Source organism: Heptranchias perlo, chromosome 34, assembly GCF_035084215.1.
Source record: "Heptranchias perlo isolate sHepPer1 chromosome 34, sHepPer1.hap1, whole genome shotgun sequence".
NCBI classification, from domain to species: domain Eukaryota; kingdom Metazoa; phylum Chordata; class Chondrichthyes; order Hexanchiformes; family Hexanchidae; genus Heptranchias; species Heptranchias perlo.
Window position 1 is genome coordinate 21,231,847 of NC_090358.1, and position 18,639 is coordinate 21,250,485.

Below are 18,639 nucleotides of genomic sequence, written 5' to 3' on the forward strand. Positions count from 1 at the left end.
AAAATCAATGCAGGAGTGAGCCTTGGCTCAGTAGTAGCATTCCTGCCTCTGAGTCGGAGAGGTATGGGTTAGAGTCGCATTCCAGTCAGTCCCGGCGAGCAGAGACAAACATTGGGTTGACATCCAGTGGGGTACTCACGTCTGATGGGAATGGAGTGATCCCCCCAACCCCACCATAGCCATGGTGAGAGCAGGAGATAAGAGCTCCAGCCTCTGAATACTGGGTCGGCATCCAGTGAGGAACTCACATCAGATGGGATTAGAGTGGTGACCACTTCCCCCCACCACTCCCTGCCGCCACCCCTATCGCACTTAGCCAGTCCTCCTGGTAGGGGGCTAAGAGTCAGGTTAATGACCTGTCCACATAAAAAAGGGTCTTCATTATGGAAACAACCCTGGGCACAATTTGCTGGATGTGAAAGCAGTGGAAGAAATGGGTTGCCTCATATACTGCTCGCCGCGGAAGGGAAAGAGGAAGAAGAAGAAAATCACTGCGCGCTTTCTGGCTCACACATTAAAAGGTGAGACTCTCGGTCACCACTATACCTTGCCACTAGCTAACAACCTCACACCGGGATATTCTTGTCTCTCTAATTACATATCCGTCTTTTACCCTGCGTAGCTCACCTGCTGACCAATCACTGCTCTTGCTTCTTTAGTGCTTTTCTTTTTATGTTCAGGCATCTTCTTCCCACTGGCCTAGTGAGTATTTCGCTTTTTGCTTATTAATTCAGTCACTGCAGGATCCTCTTTCCCTATTAAATACACTGCTGCTTCTTCCTCACTGTCTTACAGCAGCATAGAATCCCATGAGAATGGCTTCAGTCTCACGGGAAATGACTGGGTCCACATGAGTGCACCATCGGTCTTACAGTATTTGCAGGGCTCGTGATGAAGGGAGTGTGGCTAGCAAGACAATGGTAATGATAACCAGGCAAACATTACAAAATTATCAATTATCAATTGCTAAGTTGTTGTCAGAGATGTGATTCACATTGCTTTATATTGCATAATACACTGATCTGTCATTATTTGAAGCAATCTATATACTGTTACACTCCATCATTTGAAATAAGAGTTGCCTGCCATACATTGCTCGTAGCTGAAGTGATATCACTAGAGGGGAATGTTTAACAGGTTTTAAGCTTACGGAATTAATGAATATCTATGAAGCTCAGGGTAGACTGTTTTTTCATTTAGGTTCGATTCTCTTCTCATTTAGGTTCCTTGTTTGTAAACTGAAAGAGTTTTAATGCAGAAAATCCTCAGATGTGTTGTATACAAGCATTCTGATTTGTGGTATTATGCTGGGAGAGAGAATAGAGGGTTTTGTTCTATTCTTTGGTATCCTTGTGTAAGGAGTGGGCCTTTCATTCTCTCTTCTCTACTGCACTCAATAGTGCCAGCATTAACTGCAAACTGCTAGCTGAAAAGTTCTTTGATGTGGGTCCTACTCACTGCCACAGATGGGCCCTCATTGGTGGGTGAGAGGAGAAAAATAAGGGCATGTGTGGGAGAATATGGGATGAAAGCAGGGACCAGATTTGAACAGAACTCTGCCTGTTCATTCTTCCGACCCTGGCTTCTGATTTTGGAGGGCGAGGCACAGTGTAATCTGTTAGATCTCCAGCGCTGACCATGAAAAAACCTTTTCCACATAAAACGGCTATTGTTCCTTTTATCCTTGCAATTCTGGAACAAGTCGGCAAGGGTAGAGTAACAAGGCCGTGTTTTCATTTTCCATTTTTTTTAATAGTATGAATCAAAAAAAGGATTAAACAAAGGCATATACGCACTGGTCATGTTCACAGAAGCAGGTCAAAGAAGTGAACTTTTCACACCACACTAGTTTGTTTATGAATTTTTGGTTAGCTGTCTAAAGTGGATTCAGCAAATGCAACATCGTATAACCCATGTGCGGTTAACGGAATCATACTCTGATTAAATTAGTTTTATCCCATTGGCAATTTGGGCCTAGCAGGTTAATTATGCCCTTTACCATTCCCCTTTGAGGTTCTCTTAACAACTTCAGCTAGGTGGAATGGGATTAATGTGGAATTTTAGATATGCCAAACTGCTGTTAATTATTAAGATGAAGCATAAATTATTATGGACTGTTATTTGTAATACATCAGAATATTTTTAGATTATTTCATTTTCATGTTATTGAGAATTAGGTCAATTCAGGACATTGAAACAGTTATAATGATTATCCTGTAGGTCCCTTCCTTTAAAAATTTATTCGATGCATAAAGCCTGGTCAAGGGGGCGGGTTATATGGCTCGTCTTAGTGTGGGACACATAAATATTGTATGTTATATAAAGTCGTTGCAGTCACTAGTCACAGCCTTATATAGCGAGTACAGTACTGTACTAGCTTTCAGAAATCATAATTTGCCCAAATCACCACCATAATCAGTATTTATCTATAGTATGCTTGAAAATAAATAATAAGGCAGAAATTAAATTAAATGGTCTAGATAATGTCATAATCTATAAGCGCACTAATTTACACTAATCAACTGCTCCTTTGGATGAATCCATCCATACATTATTTATTATAATTCACAATCAGTCCTTATTACTATGATAATCCAATATTTCTAACTCATTCTGCAGGACCATTACAATAGATTTTTATGTTTTATTATTATTGTTCCTGTTTCAGTGTGATAAAAACTGGAATTTGACTTAAATACATGGATTGAATCTCCGCAGGGTATTTCCCGATCTCCCGCTGTAACTTCAGGAAGAGATGGGCAGAAAATCCCAGAGAAACGGCATATACTGTAATTTCTCTGGGGTGTCCGCCAATCTCTGAAGTAATTGTAGGAGATCGGAAGACCCCCCACTCCACCCCTGGAAAATTTTACCCCATGGTGTTAAATTTCTGTTAATTGAACAGGCTGACTAGCCTGGAATTTCTGATCCAGTCCTGACCAACTTATAGGTGTAGATCAGGTAAATCCAAACGGAATATTGGGTGGAGATCCTTAATACAGATCAACACCCATACTCCCCTTACCCCCGTTCTAATTCTCTGATCGTTTTTTTAAAAATGTCCAGTGGGAACCCATTACTTTGTGGGTGGGTGCATATAAATTAATGCGTAGTGACGTGATAATGTCATACATCAGATTTTCTGTCATATCTGCCGTTTAACACTGGTTCATTCACCCGCCCATATAAATGAGGTCTTTATGGTCACAAGGCACCGTGCTGCAATTGAACTGCAATCAGTTTAAAGAGATTATTAGTGACAGTGAAACGTCCTCAGGCCGTTGCTGAAGCTTTTCTCTTTTTTCTGGATTCTTCTACCTTAACGTCACAATGGGTTATCCAATGGGATTTCCTCAGTATTCTGGGGGAAGAGGAGGAGGATCGGGGTGAGGGATGCCAGGCAGCTCAGGATGTATCTGTGGCTAAATATTGGTATCACCTGCACTAGAACATATAGATGGAGGGACACATACCTTCATTCTTTGAGGAACAATGCCAAATAATACAAATGAACTTACATTTATATAGCGCCTTTAACAACCTAAGGATGTCCTGAAGAGCTTCTCAGCCAATAAAGTGCTTTTGAAGTGTAGTCACTGTTGTAATGTAGGAAATGTGGCATCCAAGTTGCGCACAGCAAGGTCCCGCAAACAGAAATGTGATACTGGCCAGATAATCTGTTTTAGTGATGTTGATTGAGGGATAAGTATTGGCCAGGACAACGGGCATTACTCCCCTGCTCTTCAATATAGTACCATGGGATCTTTATATCCACGAGAGGGCAGATGGAGCCTCGGTTTAACGTCTTATCTGAAAGATGGCACCTCTGACAGTGCAACACTCCCTCAATAATGCACTGGAGTGTCAGCCTAAGTTTTGTGCTCAAGTCTCTGGATTTGAACCCACATTCTCTCACTGTTCAGTTCATCTGAAGCCATCAATACTGATAATGCAAGTCAATGCTTACTTCCCAGGCAGCTGTTAGGATGCCATCATTTTAAGACAGTCCATGTTGCTGCCAATATTTGATCCTGAAAAGCAAGGCACAGGGTGGCTCCTAGGGTCATGACTATCCTCTCTAGCCATGGTTCACGACATCTCTGCACAATCCTAGGACACCAGCACAGACATAATGATGAGGTGTGTGTGACTCCACAGGAGTTATCAATGAGCACACCATTGGTATGTTGATCACACACTTCAGGCACCTGGATTGATTTACGGGTGTCCTGCAATGCAGCCCGAATTGTTGAGGCTAGGTCAATAGAACATTTTAAAACTGAGATTGATCATTTTGTTAAGTAAGGTTATCAAGGGATATGGAACCAAAGCAAGTAAATGGAGTTGAGATACAGATCAGCCATGATCTAATTCAATGATGGTATAGGCTCAAGCGGCTGAATGGCCTACTCTTGTTCCTATATTGCTATTTGCTGCACCAATCAACACTCCGAACCCCTCTCCCTGGTTCAGATTCAGTTCCTAGTATTACTTCTCCGTAAATTGCCTTAGAACATCCTGTAAGTTAATGGCGCCATATAAACGCAAGTTGCTGTTATTGTTGTTACACAACTTAGTCCTGCGGCACGGAGGATGAAGGTCCCCAGATGAAGCAAAGGGACCAGCAAAAGGATCTGGGCAGGCAGTGGAAGAGAACACTTCACAGGCTGCCAGAGGAATGCATGCAGCTCTTATACACCAGACCATCTCACAATCCGCATTAGCCGTCTTGCCTACATCTTCCCCATTGTCTCTCCACACATGGCCTCCACTGCAGTGCCTACATGGGAACTCACAAATCTGCCATTCATGCCACTTGATGAATCCTACTCCCAAAGGCTAACATGAACACTCTCTGAACAAACAGCAACTTCAGTGCTCCACTCTCCCAGGCTACTGGTTTTCTCTTTGCCTCTCTGCAGCTCCCAGTCTGATGCTCTCCTTGCTCGGGATCTGGGCCTTCTGATTTCCTCTCTCAGGTTCCCAGGCCCCTGCTCCTGTTTGCACGCAGTGACAGCAGGTGGATCAGCCAGCATGCATTAAAACAGAAAGATGTATCTCATGAATGAGGAATGGCTCATTAGGTAGTCTTCTATATGCCCAAATGCACACATTCAAGAAAGTCTTTCAACGTAGATTTATGAGGGAATACATTGCAGATTGGAAAAGAAATGAGGACTACAAAAATGTAAAACATGATCGTGCTACTGTTCATTAAGTCTGTTCAATACCTACCTCTATAGTAAAACAAGTAATGAGTATAAATCTAAACCTCATGTAAAGCAACCATCATTTTGATGGCTAAATTGCAAGTTGTTGTTTAAGCTGCTGCTCTAATCAGCATTGGTGCACATCTTTGGTGAAAGTTCTGCCGTGTTTTCCTTGAGGCAAACCAGATGTAGCCAGCCTTGTAAACATTTCATAATGGCGCTGTCCTGGTTTTTAATGTCATTTCCACTGTAGACATTTGTGCTGACCTGTGCAAACACCGGTTGTTACAAAGTGACCTGTTGTAAATTAGGGGCAAAGTTCAGGTGATAAAGGGCAGAGGTGATGCAGCTATATAAGGATGGCAGCCTTGTTGGCTGTTTTAAGTGACCTTCCCTGAGTATGTGTGAGCACTGCTTTTGTTTCTATTAGTACCGGTATGGATTCAGCACAACCAGAGGCGAAAGGGGTCACTGGCATGAGTGTTGGGAAGCAAAGAAGGATCCATAACTGCTTGCAGGCCTGATCTAGTGGCAACTCCTTTGACACATTTTCGAGCTAAACATTTCACATGTAGTACCCAAACCTCAGGGGATGAAATCTAAGGACTGCTGGGAAATACAGTACTTGTTTTAGCAATCAATTATTAACTCAATCATTACACAGCATATTATCCATTCTTAACGCTTTCTTATTTATACAGCAGATTCTTTTGGGTTAGTGCACACAAACGCTATGTAACTTATATAAATATCCCAGTACCTGAGAATATAGGGTTCCTACAATACAAAAAGAGATAAATATAGTAAGCAGATGTATATTCTCCCTAATTATAGAGAGAAAAAGCTTCACTATTTTTATATGGGCCCAGGTGACAGTTACAAAAACATTTAAGTCTATATAACGGTAACTCTCCCTTTCTGAGGGCAAAGTTTTGGATCAAAACGCAAGTACAGGGGTAACTTTCTGAGCACGTGCCACACCCGAGGCGAGGAACTTTGGCTGCCAGCTGCGTGTGTCAGGAAATCACGGGCTCGCTTTCTCGCGATGTTCCCTAAAACGAAAAGCTAACCCAAATTTCTCCAGACTGCCGTGGCTTCTTCTGCATCTTTCTACCCAGCCCCTCCTTCTCTCTCGCGCAAACGCACGTAAACGGGGTCTCCACCCCTCTGCAAAGGTTAGGGCGACAGAGTGGAAGAGGACATTCCCGGTGAAAGACTACGAAAGGAGACGAGTAATCCAGCACCAGATTTCAGGAGGAGAGGCGCAGTCCGGTAGCAGTCTACAGAAGTAAGTTTCTTCGTGGAATGCTATCGTTTCTGCCAATTTATTCAACAGTCTGGAAATAATGGGCCGGAATTTGCTGGGCACTTGTGCCATAGTAATGAAGCATTAACAGCTTGCGCCATTGTTAATACGTAAAAGTTCCAGGAAATTATGGAGTAAGTGGTATAATTTGCTGGGACACTTGCACCGATAAGCTCGCCGAAGCCGATAAAAGTCCGTTTGTGCCGCTCAGCCCTCCATCGCAGTCAATGGCAATGGCTGCATTTACGCCATTATTTGTGCCACAGCCACTTAGGCTGAAAAATAATGGCATGGGTGACCTGGAGAGCTCCCTGCTCTAGTGCCAAGGGATCTTTAATATGTGGGCCTGTGAGCCATGTACTCATGAGTCCCAGCCAAGTATGGGGCCCTGTGATCTCCTGGGCATTACTGCAAGGGAGCAATTCAGGAGAAAATCTGGAAGCAGAGTTTGCCTGTGGTTTGTGCTCCTCCTGGTTCTCAGAACTTCTTGCGGAAGGCATGACAGCTTTGAATTTCTCCCCCCCGGGCAACCTTTGAGCTCTGGGACCTTTGGGCTGGTGGAGCTCTCAGGCTCCAATTTCCACCCCCCTCATTCATAATGCAAGGCACTGCCACAGGGCAGGCCTGCGCTGGAAGGGTGCCAGTAAAACTGAGCAGACATCTTCACTGTTGGGTCAATATACTGGAATTCCCTACCCCACACCATCGTGGGAGCACTATTAGCACAAGGGCTGTCGCAGGTCAATTAGATGACCTATCTCAGGGCAGCTAGGGATAGGCAATCAATGTGGCTTTGGTAGCATTGCCCACATCCTGAGTGCGTGCATCTGTGTGGTGCCTGGCCTGAGAAGAGGCGGGGGAGGGTGGACAATAGGAAAATCAGCCCTAGTAATTTACCAGACCCAGATGGTCTGCAGCTCAGAATACTGAAGCAGCTCGGGTAAAATAGCAGTGGCAGCAAGTAGCAGCCAAGTAATTACTGACCAGTAGGCCTCAGGTCATTAGTAGGAAAACTGCCAGAGACCTTATAATAAATAGCATTAGTGAACATTTATAAAAATATGGGCTAATCGGGAACAGTAAACATGGATTTCCAAAGGACAGATCATGTTTGACGAATTTAATTGAATTCTTTGATAAAATTACTGAGCACAGCAACAGTGTATGTGATAGATTGGGCTTTCAAAAAGCATTTAATGAAAAGACTTAGTATCATAGTATAGTGCAGCACAGAAGGAGGCCATTCAGCCCATCGTGCCTGTGCCAGCTCTTTGAAAGAGGTTTGAAAGAGCTATCCAATTAGTCCCACTCCCCTGCCTTTGTTGTGAAAATCAAGGCCTATCACATGAAGGTGGAATGGCAGCACACGCAGAGTATTAGCTGATGGGTAGAAAGCAAGGAGCAGGAGTAAATGTGTGTTGCTCAGATTGATAAGATTTAGCTGGTGGCGTGCTCCAAGGTTCTGTATTGGGACCTCACCTGTCCTCCATATACATTAATGATTTGGACATCGAGAAAGAGGGAATAATGTCAACATTTGCTGATGACACCAAATTAGAGGAAATGGCAAACTGCCAACTGAGAAATGGATCAGATACACAACTCTTTAATACCAGGATTGAAGATGGAAAAATCAATCTATCGTTCTTTCTTTCTTAAAAGAGCTAATTCTGGGTTTTGCATGAAGGCAAGGACCCAGAAATCAAGGGAGTGCTGACGAATCTGTATAAGGCGTTGGTTAGGCCACATCAGGGTGCACAGTGTTCAATTTGGGACACCCCATTTATTGAAAGGATATCGGACCCATAATAAAGGTGCACTTTAAATTCACTGAGATGATACCAGGAATGAAAGGTTCACATTATGAAGAGACAATTAGAAAAACAAGGGCTGTGTTCACCGAAGCAGAGATTAAGGAGGGTGGAAGCGAGGGGATCAAATAGAAGGGTTCAAAGTTTTGAAAGCGTTTCAGAGAGTAAATAGTGAAAAAGTATTTCAACTGGTTAGTGAATTGATGATAAGAGATCATGAATTTAGGATTGGTACTAAAAGCATAAAGGAGGTTGGAAAAAATGTTTCATGCAAAGGGTTATTAGAATATGGAATACATTACCTCAAGTGGCTATTGAAGCCAAGTCAATCACAATATTTTAGAGGGAATTAGATCAACAAGAAGAGAAAACGTTATTAAGAGATAGCAGAGAAATGAGATTGAGGGAGATAGCTCCTGTGTGGAATAAGTACCAGTACAGACACAATAGCCTCCTTTTGTGCTGTCAGATCTATGATTCTACATTATAAATAACAAATATGAAAATACATAGGAAATTATTGTGGAGGGATATTTTTATCATGAATAAAAACCCAGTGGATGTTTAGTAAGTTAAATATAGAATAATTTATGGGGGGAGTAGAGTGTAATGAGAAAAAAATATTCTTATAGGTGTGACAACCCAACAGAGATGGTGTTATCAGGGATGGTCCTAATATCTCCTTCTTAAGCTCGGTGTCAATTTTTGTCTGATTATGTACCTGTAAAGCGCCTTGGGGCATTAAAGGCACTATATAAATGCAAGATGTTGTTTGTTGTTGAAACTATTTTTCATGCGACACTCTCTCCTGTACAGCCTTCTAAGTCACCATCTTCATTTTGTAATCTTATCTTTTCAATTTTTCTTTTCTCATGTTTACACATAAACTTTAAATTTGTTTTGCAATGAGAAGGTAAAAGGTGGAACAATGGACCATTGCATGTGACATCCTGAAGGGGGATAGTCACCCTCTGGCCATGTTGGACGGCGGTCGTGAGTGCACGGAGATCATGGGTAATAACACTTGTCCAATACAGGGCAGCTCCAGCTACAGAGGCCAGTAGCCCGAGTGAAAACCCATTGAAAACCAGGAGTTTGAGGCATAACCAGTGAGAAGACTCGAGAGGCCACTCCTGTGGTGGGGGAAACAGTTCTCGGAGCGATAAATATAGAGAAGTTGAAAATCAAGCCCGCAAATCGGCAGTGGATTTGTAATGAAATATGTCTAACATAAAAATTCTAAGATGATAAAAGTCTATCTGTAATCGGGTAATATAACTGGTCAGATACAAAGGGAGGTTCAGTGCAGGCAGCAACAGTAATATTGCAAAGGATTTTCTTTCACTATTTCAACTCATTTCTCGGAAAATCATCAGCACACGTACAATGAAGGAGAAATCATTAAATATGCAATTAAATCTTCCTACAAGATTCAGTTTCGTAAAAGTCACATGAAAGAAATACTTAAGTAAATGCAAAATAGTCACTGGGAGTAAGGCTTACTGCTGCATAATTCAAATGGGAAATGGCCATTTCCAAGACAATAGTTAGTGTGATCAATGTAATGCCACATACACGCTGACAATTGAAGGTTTATTCATGGATGGGTTGTTTCTTCATTTGGAATAATTTTGTTGCCCTAACAAAAGCCCGACATTGCTAAACAGAAGCTATGTATCCATCGCTTCACCAACCACTATCCCAGTGAAGTGCCGGGCTGTCTCGTGTTTCTAAATCATCACCTGCATCTCAGTATCTGGCTCTTTCCTGACTCCTCTCCCTCTGCTATTTCCTGCCCATAATCTCCCCCTTTCTTTTTTGTGTTGCTCCTCTGCTTCTTAGACTGAGGTCTGAGAATGATAAAGCTTTTTGAACACTGCTTCATCCAATATTGGGCTTCAATTGCTTTGTGAACTTGCCTACTTCTGAACAAGTCATTTCTTGTTCAGATACTTACCTTTTTCTAACAGAGTCTTGTTTTCACAGGGAGTGGCATCCCTTTCGCTTCTCACTCAAGTATGTTTCAGCCTGGAGAGCGAGGCCCAAAATTCCTGGCTTGGGAGGGTGTAAGTCGGCAGTAACACCTTTTTGGGGCCAAGAATGTTTGTCGGGGCCGATGTAGACTGGAGTTCTGCTGAAGAAGTGCCATGGCATAAATTCTGTTCAGTTTCAGGGCACACGCAAGAAGTGTCCACCCTCCCATTGGCAGCCACACGCAAATGATGGAGTCAGGAAGGGATTATGTCACCTATCCTAAATTTCATGACACTCCCATCCACCCTTGAGAATGTGCGCCACTATTTAAAAGGCACAATTTGTCAGGACCCATTCATCAAGGCGGAAGTACTTGTTTAAAGGCACGCTGTTGAACTGAGCTTGCTCATGGAGACATCTGGCCATATCTTGAGACTCACTGCAGCAGGCCACAAGGGGAGCTAGTTTAACCGGACAGCACCTGAGACGAGCCAGACCAAAGAGCACAGTCCATCCAGCAGGATCTATAGACCCAGGCGCACTTTCCGTGACCTTTCTCAGGAGGCTGTGCTTCAGACATGAAGCTTTTAAGAGATCTGCAACCAAGGTCCACAGGACGCTCAGCTCCGACAGTGACTGAGAAAGCGACCACAGCTCTCAACTTTTATGCCATAGGCTCGTTCCAGGAATCCACAGGGCACTTTTGCTAGATCAGTTCACTTACTGTGCGCTCTTCTATAAAGGCAAGTCGCCAATGCCCTCTTTGCCAATTGTAAACAATTTTACAACACCAAGTAATAGTCCAGCAATTTTATTTTAAATTCACAAGCTTTCGGAGATTTTCTCCTTCCTCAGGCAAATGTTTGCCTGAGGAAGGAGAAAATCTCCGAAAGCTTGTGAATTTAAAATAAAATTGCTGGACTATAACTTGGTGTTGTAAAATTGTTTACAATTGTCAACCCCAGTCCATCACCGGCATCTCCACATCATGACTACCATCTCTTTGCCAAGGCAGCTCAATTGATACAGTTTGACAGTGCTTCCAAACAGGTGACTGAGAGATCCTTCAAATTTTTTCAGAATTACCGAATTCCCCAGGGTTCTTGGGGCTATCAATTGCAACCATGTGGGAATGCATACCCCAAATGTTAACCCCCATATTTATATGAATTGCAAAGGTTTCCATTCCCAAAATGTGCAGCTCATTTACGATGAATGCAACAACAACAACTTGCATTTATATAGCGTATTTAATGCAGTAAAACGTCCCAAGGCACTTCACAGTGGCGATTGTCAAAAAAAATTTGACACCGAGCCACATAAGGATATATTAGGACAGGTGACCAAAAGCTTGGTCAAAGAGGTAGGTTTTAAGGAGCGTCTTAAAAGAGGAGAGAGAGGTAGAGAGGCGGAGAGGTTTAGGGAGGGAATTCCAGAGTTTAGGCCTAGGCAGCTGAAGGCACGGCCGCCAATGGCGGAGTGATTAAAATCGGGGATGCGCACGAGGCAAGAATCAGAGGAGCGCAGAAATCTTGGAGGGCTGTAGGGGGTTACAGAGATAGGAAGGGGTGAGGCCATGGAGGGATTTGAAAACACAAGGATGAGAATTTTAAAATCGAGGCGTTCCCGGACCGGGAGCCAATGTAGGTCAGCAAGCTCAGGAGTGATGGGAGAACGGGACTTGGTGCGAGTTAGGATATGGGCAGCAGAGTTTTGGATGAACTCAAGTTTATGGAGGGTGGAAGATGGGAGGCCGGCCAGGAGAGCATTGGAATAGTCAAGTCCGGAGGTAACAAAGGTATGGATGAGGGTTCAGCAGCAGATGAGCTGAGGCAGGGGCAGAGACGGTCGATGTTACAGAGGTGGAAATAGGGATCCTTGGTGATGGAGCAGATATGTGGTCAGAAGCTCATCTCAGGATCAAATAGGTTGTGAACGGTCTGGTTCGGCCTCAGACAGTGACCAGGAAGAGGGATGGAGTCAGTGCCTGGGGAACGGAGTTTGCGGCCGGGACCAAAGACAATGGCTTCGGTCTTCCCAATATTTAGTTGGAGGAAATTTTTGCTCATCCAGTCGGACAAGCAATGTGACAAATGAGAGACAGTGGAAGGTCGAGGGAGGTGGTTGTGAGGTAGAGCTGAGTGTTTTCAGCATACATGTGGAATCTGACATTGTGTTTTCGGATGATGTCGCCGAGGGGCAGCATGTGGATGAGAAATAGGAGAGGGCCAAGGATAGATCCTTGGGGGACTCCAGAGGTAACAGTGTAGGAGTGGGAAGAGAAGGCATTGCAAATGATTCTCTGGCTACGACTGGATAGAGAAGACACAGCTTCTTGTACATCAATTCACAACATGCTGGGAGTTGTCATGATACTTTGTCAGTCCAGTGTCTTAGTTCTATTCCAATTGCAGGGGCAAGGGCGAAGATGGATACGGGGTGACATGGGATATCCGCTACTTCCATGGTTCATGACACTTCCTTGTGTGACCATCAGTGCTGCAGAGGAGATCTACAATGAAGCACACATGAAGATAAGTAGAAGAAATCAGCAAGCCATTGGGATGTTCAAAGGAAGGTTCCAGTTTCTGGATAGGTCCAGGGATGCCTTGCAGTATGCACCCATCAAATATCTACCTCCACTCACCAAGCTCTCTATGGTCTCTCTTGCTCCTCACAGCTATCCACCACATCCTAATCCCTAGCTTCAAGATCAGCACATTGCCTGTTCCCCATTATCATACAAGAGAACCAAACTCCAAGGAGTGCTTACATCAAAAGTTCCAGTGATTTATTGCAATTATTTACAAGAACATTATTTGGTTCTGTCTCCGTGTACACTCCTTGTGACAATACGAGCTTTTCTCTGCCCTATTCTAACATTTCTGCTACATGCCACCCAAGGGCCTAGGGTGTGAAATGTAGACAGCTGCTGCAAGGTATTGAGTTGACTAACTTGCCTGATGCTTTCATGAAGTGGGGGAAGGTTTACAGATATTCCTGCAGCTGCCATTTTCTCCAGGCTGCCCTGCAATGTGTTGAAACCCTCTCAGATGTTGGCATATATTTGAGCAGTGCTACCTGCCACATGACCTGTGCTGCTGCATGTGATGGATTCTTCCCTGGTACTCCAACTTTGCATCCCTCCTTCCTCTGATTTGGGCCAGCAGAATTTCCACATCAGCCTCAGAGAAGTTAGATGTTCGCCTTTTCCTTCTTTTAGCTCCAGCCATTTCAGTCCTTCATCCAAGAGACCTTTAACTGCTTGGAGCCCTTTAGGCATAGAAGTTGCATCCTTGCCCTGCCCCTTTCCCAAATGTCCCGGACTCTCCAGGCATATCTGCCCCCCTGCTGGTGGGAGTCCAGCCTTTGTTCTGCCGGCATTCTTTAAATGAGCTGAGCTCAGGATTTCTGACGGGCTCTCCCTCTTCCAGTTTCAGCGGGTATAAGTCCTGCTCCACTGCACTCGGGACCCATAGATTTCCAGGCCTGAGTGTTGGCAGTTATCTGACTGTAGGGTGGGAAAGAGGAACAGCCAAACCCGAGGAACAACCAAACCCGATTCTGCTCTCATCCAATACACCTTCCAGCAAGAGTTATTGGATAACAATCAGGAGCAGGAACCCGAGCTGAATTTTTCCCCTACGCCTGAGCCTAAGGGTACTGAGGCCAATTATAGCAACCCGGCTGCTGCCCATCTTAAATCAGCTAAATCAGTGAACGAGCCTGGAGCCTTCTGGTCTGTACCTCTTGTGCTGCAACATGTGGGTCTTTCATCTTCTAGCTCAACAGAGGACTTCAGAACAATTTGTAACAGCATGTAAAAATAAAACTGGACGTATGCACGGAAAACTCACAGCTGCCATGCTCAAGTAAAACAAAATAACTCAGATCAACAGTTTGCAGAGAACGAACTCATTTCTCCTTCAGGCTTGTAAATTACAAGCTTCAGCCTCACTCTGCCATTTATTTCTCAGTCAACCTTTGTCCCTCATTGTTTATCCTCTTCACCCTTTGTTTTTTGCCCATTTCTTTTACTTGTTTCCTCTTGCTGATTTCATTCCCTTGAAGAGGATGGACAGCAGATCTGCTGCTAGACTCTGGCAAGGCTGCCCTTGATATGGGTACCAGGAGGTGTATTAGTGCAAGTTGAAATGATCCAACCTCCATTTTTCTCTGGGTAGTTTTGTGAAGAAACGCAGTATTACGGGTGAAGGTTTGGGACTCGCCATGTGAAGAATAATGGGTAAGAAGCTATGTTTTACCATTCTGTGGTACATCAGCATAGCTATATCTCCACCATTGCTTATGGGCTGACTACCATCTTATTTGGAATATCATTTGGACCCTTTAAAATGCACATTCTAATCAGTGACCAGCATGAGTATTATTAAGTATCATCAAAGCTTTCAGTTCTTAATCCACAAGGTTCTCAAAGCAAAACAGATGGCTTATAAATTCAATGATTTGGTCTACTGAAAGGCCAAAAGAAAACCGTGCACCTCATCACATCCCTCAGAAACTCTAAAGTGCTTCACATACAATGAACCACCTTGTGCAGGAAAAAAAACAAAGTGTAATCATATAATAACGTTGAGACTATCAATTGCAGCCCATAAAAGAAGTGGAAGAATTAAAAATCCTAGAACTTTTCTATCCTTGCTTCTCTGGTGTGCCGTACGTACACTGACATTAAATAAAGCAGAAATTCCCAAAATGCCTCACTTTGATAAACCTTAACATCATACTACCCTGCAATTGCCATGCAGTTGGTTACAATAATCAAATAAAATCTCCGTGGCAGCTGGTAGTTTTAAGGCCAATTTGTATTGTCCTGTGGCTATTTTAAGTAGCTCTCGTACAAAAGGTTAAGGAATCGGCCTCATAATTGCTTTAGATTTTGATAGGAAGTGAATTGTACCTACAGTGTCAGGTGAAGCTACATCTTCAGAAGACAACCAAGTGGGCCTCCTGTCTTTCAACCGGGCGATCATCAAGGGACCTGTAAAAAAGAGGTACAAAGCCTTAGAAGTCAGATTAATTGTAAGGAATTTGGATCGTTCAACAATCAAACACAAATAATTGATGGAACAATTTAATTGGAGATAAGCAGAAGAAAACCCCAAGCCTTCCAGTGGGACATTTTATCCAGTCTTTTCTTCAACTCAATTTTTGCAGTTTTTTTTTAATAAATAATGCAAATTCCAGGATAAAGGGAAATGGAAATTGAAACGTCTTTTCTATTTGCTCCTCCCTAATTTTCATTTCCTCCTGTGTTTTTGGCACTTTTCCCTCCTCCTCAATCTGTGCCAGTAAATAGTTAAGGCCTTTGAGCAGAGGCGAGGAGCAGGAGGAGGAGCACAAGCAAAGCTGGAGAGGAGGCAGCGTGGAAGGCGGCCAAGGATGAGCCTTTTGACAGATGGAATTAAGTTCGGAAAGAGGGATGTTGAGAGCAGAAGAGGGAGGAACCTCAGGCGTTCCCAGTGAAGGAGACTGGTGACCCCACCTCTGCATTTCTCCACACCACTCCACCAATGTTGTTGTATTCTGAGATTATCGAGAAATGATATTCATCTTTGGACATCTTATATAATGCCACTGTAAGAAAGAAATGTTACTCAGGCCAGTGGAATTCAGGGCATAACCGCAGTCTTCTGCGGACAAAAATGACAGTATTACTTACTTACTTGGTGCTTCTAGTTTTCAGATAAACTACTTCCCAAAATACACAGAAACCTCACCTCATACGATGAATATGTGGTCAGTGTATAATAAAGAGCACATTGCCTTCAATTTCAGTTATTGTCTAGATAGAGGTTAATGTAAAATCCCAAGTTTAATCATCCCCGGAAATGTAGATAGTGCAGATAAATGTGCCTCCCAGCTATGACCTTTTAGATGTTTATGATGCCAACGATATATTGCGGGCGGACAAGAGCTTCAAAGAGTTCTGTTTTGTTGCAGCTGCACCTGATAGTCGGTGGTTTAAAATAAACATGGGACTTTGGGCTGTTGTCGGAGGCATAAGATTGCCACGTAAAAATGGTGCAGCGCAGACAGCAAGAGATTCACAGGAGAGGGAAAGACCTCGATTGTACTTCCTGTATGGCGTCTAATAATATTATAGTACTGTATTTTCTCCCCCCCAATAATTGCTGATTAGGTTGGTCGTATGAGCCAGCACGCCCGTCTCAGGTTGCTATGGAGTGAAATGCATGCTTAGCGGGGGAAGGAGCGCAGAGGAATAAGTGAGCAAAGAGGTTTAATTTGGGGAGGTTAGAATCCTGCAGGCTCAGGGTCGAAGGTGAAGCTAGTGCTTGCCTCGAACTGAATATGCAGAAATAAAAGTAAATTGCTTGCATCTGGTCCTGACGCCAGGGAAGCACTGTGATTGGTGCGTCAGCATGCTCTGCATCTCGTCTCTGTTGTGCAGGGGCTTTGGCATACCGAAAGCTTGTAATTGGAGTAATTCCGAATTAATGGATGTAAAATATTTCAGAGCTTGGGATAACACATGACAGCTGGCATGAATATTGCCGGTTTATGAATGCAGATGGATTGCACGGAATATGAGCAATGGTAAAGTGTCCCTGAACCTATTTGATAAAATTTTCTAAAAGACGGCGTTTACCTTTACGGAGCTTTTGAATATTATAATTTTTGCATTCTTTGATTGAATGTCACAAGTAGTAATAGAGCAGATTTGATTTACACTTCAAAATGTATCATTTCTATCCTGAATAAATCCCTTTGCTCTGTGCTGAATACACTAAGGACAATAGTGTTTAGTAGGCCTGAGATGAAGGCTGTTTTGAGTTTCTAAAGAGCCTACAAAACTTTTTAATATGCCAATGTTTGTATTTTACAATCTTGAAGTTTTCCGTCATACAATGTCTTACTGCAACAAACCTGACAGAACAAAGACCAGGCATCCATTTTAAAATATTGCATGAGAGCAGAGTGAATTAGTTAATGTGCATTCCAAATACGTAACGTTTCAACTTGAAATGACAGAAACACAATTATTCCTGGAACATTTCTATGCTTGGAGTATTTTACAAATAAATTAATCTATTATTTTTTATTTATTATTTGTATACCCAACATGTTACTTCAGCCTATGACAGTGAAGGAAGCTTTGTTCCAGCTCTCTGTATGTCCAGCTGCTTCACTAAGTGCTGACAGTACCACACAACAGAGCAACTGGGGGAACTATTTAGATTCCATTTCAAAACTACAAGACATCAGACTCATTCTAAATCATTATTAGCATACACTAACTTTGTCACAAAGCCCACAGAAAAATAAATGTGATTGATGCAGATGTGTTTACATGCAGTGTATTTTCTTCGCATGTTTCTGTCATCTGCAGAATAAACTGACAACAAAAAAAACCTGCCGCTCACATCATTACACGGAAAATGCTTTTGTACTCACTGTTCGACCAGAAAGGGAGAAACAGCATCCTTTCTGAAAAAAAAAACACATTTTAAATTGTTCCCTTGTTAAGATGCAATAATCTTTTGGCAGAGTTCGACTGCATTTCAGGCAAACCTTATATATATATATTTAACAAGGATGTGGGCTATGTTTGTGTGTATATACATATATGTGTGTGTGTGTGTACACATATATGTATATACACACAACCATAGCCCACATCGTTGTTAAAAGCCTAATGGATGACTAGTTTGGCAGCGATTAAAAGTGACCCATTTAGGTCAATGAAAGGAAGAATGTTACTTTAAGTAATAACAGGTCACTGTGAGCATGAGATGCTGTGACTGATACGGTGGAAAAGAAAGCTCCAGTGAATCATTAATATTGTACTCGGGTTTAATTTTGTATATTATGTTATTGTTGGCACAAGCAATGAGAAAGGGGATGGTTAACAGTCGGCCCTCACTCTCTTATTCTTGCTCACATCAAAGGATTGAGGAAAGGATATTTTAAAATCTGAAGTAAAACATACATTTGGGAAACATTTTCCTTCATTAGAGTTATACTTAACATATTTAAGTGTGACTGAGGGTAATGATGACCTTGGAGGCTCGGCAGTAGTGTGGTGTTTCAAAATGGCTGATTGTTTGCACGTTTCGTACAGTACTCCCATTTAAATTCATGACAGTGTGAACGGGAGCCTCTCGTCATGTGAAAAGTGTTTCTCCTCCACATTTTACCTGATTGGGGCTTCTTTTAGATCCTTTGCAGATTGCTCACATCAAATTAAGAGAATTATTCTTCAAAAATCTGTGACTAGAAACCACGATCTTTCATTCACATTATGGACCAGGCCATTTTTGGTTCGAAAATGAGGATGACACAATAATGATCTTCT

At 42.8% G+C, this 18,639-nt stretch overlaps 1 long non-coding RNA gene across 1 annotated transcript; it reads right to left on the reverse strand.

Annotated features, from left to right (window-relative positions):
* Nucleotides 1–11,551: 11,551 nt before the first annotated feature.
* LOC137301633 (uncharacterized) lies at nucleotides 11,552–17,809 on the reverse strand. Its single transcript, XR_010958330.1, has 3 exons — nucleotides 17,739–17,809; nucleotides 15,227–15,303; nucleotides 11,552–12,813 (listed from the first exon to the last, which is right to left on the reverse strand). It is a non-coding gene; the product is annotated as an uncharacterized lncRNA (long non-coding RNA).
* Nucleotides 17,810–18,639: the final 830 nt, after the last annotated feature.